Genomic DNA, 4,859 nt, shown 5'->3' on the forward strand with positions numbered 1-4,859 from the left:
AGGAGTTTGACATCACAGTGAGCTAGGATCATACCACTGCACTCTAGCCCAGGTGACAGACTGAGACTCGGTCTCGAAAAAAGTGTATATATAAATAAGAAACAAGAAATTGTGTTAAGTTGATAAACAGTATCAGAAAGAAAAAAAAAAAGAGAAAGAAATTAGCTGGACAACTAAAAATATATAGAAAAAATTAGCTGGGCATGGTGGCGCATGCCTGTAGTCCCAGCTTCTTGCGAGGCTGAGGCAGGAGGATCGCTCGAGCCCAGGAGTTTGAGGTTGCTGTGAGCTAGGCTGACACCACGGCACTCTAGCCAGGGCAACAGAGTGAGACTCTGTGTCAAAAAAATAAATAAATAAATAAATTCCAAATGTGTTCTAAATGGGAAACATGTAAAATTCAATTTATTAAATCATAATTCCTCGGATTACCCTCTCAATGTATTCTTTCTGTATATGGCACCACCATCCTAAAGACGCCCAAGTCGGAAACCGGGGGAATCAACCAAGACTCCTTCCTCTCCTCTACCATCCGTGTTCAATGGGTCATTTGGTTCATTCTACTTCCTAGATATCATCCGTATTTGTGCAGTCCTCTCCATCCTACCAACTTCTTTTCATTTTTTATTTTTATTTTATTTTTTAATATGAAGCATGTAGTGAGGGGGGGATTCAATTTCCTTTTTTTTTCCTGAGACAGAGTCTCACTCTGTTGCTCAGGCTAGAATGCAGTGGCGTCAGCCTAGCTCACAGCAATCTCAGACTCCTGGGCTCAAGCGATCCTCCTGCCTCAGCCTCCCGAGCAGCTGGGGCTACAGGCCCGAGCCATGAAGCCCAGCTAATTTTTCCATTTTTAGTAGAGATGGGGGTCTCACTCTCCCTCAGGCTAGTCTCAGCTCCTGAGCTCAAGGCATCCTCCCGACTTGGCCTCCCAGAGTGCTAAGATTACAGGCGTGAGCCACTGCACCCGGCCCCTATCAACTTCTCTGTCCCTTTGCAACAGCATTCGCCATTTCCCACTTGTATCAATACCAGTTTTTTTCCTCAATTTTTTTATTTCAAAATATTAAGGGAGTACAAGTGTTTTTGTTACAAGGATATCTTGTATGATGCTTAAGTCAGGGCTTTTAGTGTGCCCATCACCAGAATAGTGTTCATTACACCCAATAGGTAAGTTTTTATCACACACCCACCCTCCCACCCTCCCCATTTCTTGGTTTCTCATATCCTTTATGTCACTTTGTGCCTATGTGTACCCAGCTATTAGCTCCCACTTAGTGAGAACATATGGTGTTTGGTTTTCCATTCCTGAGATACTTCACTTAGAATAATGGTCTCCAGTTCCCTCCAGAGTGCTGCCAATAACATTATTTCATTCCTTTTTATGGCTGAGTAGTACTCCATGGTGTGTGTGTATATATATACACACACACACATATATATACACATATACACACATATATACATATATATATACACATATACACACACACCATATTTTCTTTTAAAAATATGGAATGCTTCATGAATTTCCATCACATCCTTGTGCAGTGGCCATGCTAATCTTGTCTGTATTGTTCCAATTTTTTAGTATATGTGCTGCTGAAGCGAGCACTCAATACCAGTTTTTATTCAAGTCCTCCTCATAATATTCTTGCTTCTTTTCAATCCCTCCTCCAATTTAAACCAGAATGATCTATAATCTACATTCCTGACCCATCTCAGTTCCTTGCTCATAACTTTTCAAGGGTTTCCTTTGGTTAGGATAAAACCTAAGCTCCTCAGCAAGACATATCTTCAGTTCCCCCTTCCTCTGGCAGTGCACTTAGATTCCTTTGGGGGAATTACCTTTCCCCCACTGTGTGTGGTGTTGATAGGACAATAAATCAAGGTACCCTAGATGGGTGGGTCCATGCTATAAGGCCAATTAAACTCTCTTTCTCAGGATTTTGAATCCTGAGTCAAATTATGCAGGTATGAAAAAAATATATATTGGCACTCACTCCTTCTGACAGTTGAGTTGTTCCTGCTGCCTAGAGTTCTGCAGCAGCCCTCGATCATTTTTCCAAGCCTAGTTCTCTAGCTTTCCCGTCAATTCTGTGAGCCACCCATCTTTCCAATAAATTCCTTTTTTGTTTATGTTATCTGAGTCAGTCGTTTTGCTTACGACCAAAAAAGTATAACAGATATAAGGACCTTGTCTGTTTCCCACCTTACCTCTCACTGGCATCCTTACATGTTTTCCCCGCTTCCAATAATGAACTCCTTATAGTCTCCTACTCAAGGTGTGCTCTTCCCTCACCTCTCAAGAAGCTGTTGACACACATCTCAGTTCCAGGGCAAATGCAATCTCCTCTCCAGGGCTACTCTGCCTTCCCCTATATCCCTACAATGCACTAGTATACCTCGAACGTAACCATTATTTCAGTTATAATTTTTTGTACATGTCTCTCACTAGACTCTAAGTTCTGTGGTAGGGACTGTTCTTTTTTTATCTCTGATTCCTCAACCCAGTCCAGTGTCTGGCGCGAAAAGACATTTCAAAATGTGTGCTAACGAATGCAAAAAACAAATGAAGGCTACTACATGAGACACTGTAGTACGGCCGCTTTACAGCCATGACTCAGGGTTCTTTATTTTAAAGGCAAGTATGAGTATGTGCCGGTCATACATGTAATATTTTCATTTATGTTTTACTTCTTTTAAGTTGGCCTTCTCTGAAAGAAGGGCTGAGGAAGAGTTTCCATTTCTCCAACATGAAAATTTTGTTATTTCAGGCCAGGCGCAGTGGCTCACATAAGCCTACCACTCTGGGAGGCCGAGGCAGGAGGATCGCTTGAGTTCAGGAGTTCGAGACCACCCTGAGCAAGAGCGAGACCCCCCCCCATCCTTCTCTATTTAAAAAAAAAAAGAAAGATTTTGTTATTTCAATGACATCTTAAAAAGCAAACTCTGGATGGCATCCCAACAAGTTACACAATAAAAAAGAAAGCTGTTTTCCCTTATTTCCCTCATTTCCCTCATTCCTGGAATTTGCCATTTTGGCTCTTCCTAAGGAATGTTTTCATTAGAATTTGTTTCCATTACAAAGCTCTTATTTAAAATAATCAGGGTTTAGCCATCAGGTGGCTTTCAAGTTATAAACAATATCGCATTTGGGGAATTTGAGAACTCCAGAATGTGGAAGTGTCTCATCCAAATCAGAGAGGCTACTGTTGCAATGTGGAGTGGATCAGCAGCCCGAGGCTTAAGTTATTGGCCCTAGAGTTTACCTTGAAATTGAATACCTTTCGTCAACCGTTCCACATGTACCAGTTCACCTCTGATTCATTGGAGAAACAGAGGAAAAAATAATTTTAAGTATTAAAAGTGGACAGCTCTGAGGAATAGGACTGAGGTTAAGAAAGGATGGGGCAAGGGGATATTTATTTTCATTGTTAGCCCTTTTGTACCATTTATTTTATAACCTTGTGCATGTATTACTGTTTCTGTTAAAATTTTGTTTAAATTTTATCCAACTGTAGTAATGACACATATTTGCTCCTTCTGTTCTTTGACATCATTTAACAGAATGTTGTGCCCCTTATGATTATTTCCCCTACACCCACTAGACCAGTGGCTTCCAAATATTTTTAAATAAACTTTATTGAGGCATAATTCACATACAGTAAAATGCACCTATTTAAAGTGTACTGTTCAGTGAGTTTTAACAAATGTATATATCAGTGTAACTCACTCCATAATCAAGATACAGAACATTCATAGCACCCGAAAACGTTCCCAGGTACACTTTGCTGTCAATCCCCAACTCCTGGCCCTAGCCCTAGGCAACCACTGATCTGCTTTCTGTCACCATAGATCAGTTTTTACTAAAATTTTACATAATAGAGCTATATGGAACATACTCTTTTGTTCTTTTGCTAGGCAAAGTTTTTTGAGATCTATCCATGTTGCGAAAGTATCATAGTTTGTTCTTTTTTATTGCTTAGTACTATTCCATGGCGTGGATATGCCACAGTTTGTTTTGTCCATTCTCCTATTGTTGGAAATTTGAGTTGTTTCCAGGTTAGGGATATTAAGAAAATGAAGCTATGGTGAACATTTGTGTCCAAGTTTTTCTTTGTATAGATACATGCTTTCATTACTCTTGAAATAAATCCCTAGGAGTGCATACAAGAAGTTGACTAACTGTTCCTAAAGTGGTTGTACATTTCACAGTGCTGGTTGTGCCACATCCTGGAACACTTGGTATTGTTAGTATTTATTTTAAGTTAAAAAAAAAAACTTTGAGGAATAAATAATTAGGAGTTGAATTGCTGACTGGTATAGTAACTGTATACTGAACTTTTAGGAAATTATTAAGAAATGGCCAGACCTTTTCCCAAAATGGTTGTACCATTTTACATTCCCATCGACAATGTGTGCGAGTTTTGGTTGCTCTACATCCTCACCTATATTTGGTGGTGTTGGTCTTCTTAAAGACCACTGTAATGAGTGTGTTGTGGTATCTCACTGAGGTTTTAATTCGTATTCTCTGATAATGAGTAATGCTGACCATCATTTCATGTGTTTACTGGCCATTATTATATATTTTTTGAAGTTAGTGTTCAAATCTTTTCCCCTTTTCTTTTTTCTTTTTTGTTTTTCCTTTTCTTAAGAGACAGTGTCTTGCTCTGTTGCCCAGGTTGGAGTGCAGTGGGGTCATCATAGCTCACTACAACCTCAAACCCCTCAGCTCAAGAGATCCTCTGGCCTCAGCTTCCTGAGTAGCTGGGACTACAGGTGCACACCACTGTGCCTGGCTAATTTTTCTATTTTTTGTAGAGACAGGGTCTTGCTCTTGCTCAGGCCAGTCTCGA

The sequence above is a fragment of the Propithecus coquereli genome, unplaced genomic scaffold, assembly GCF_000956105.1.
Source record: "Propithecus coquereli isolate 6110/MARCELLA unplaced genomic scaffold, Pcoq_1.0 Scaffold3, whole genome shotgun sequence".
Taxonomy (NCBI): Eukaryota; Metazoa; Chordata; class Mammalia; order Primates; family Indriidae; genus Propithecus; species Propithecus coquereli.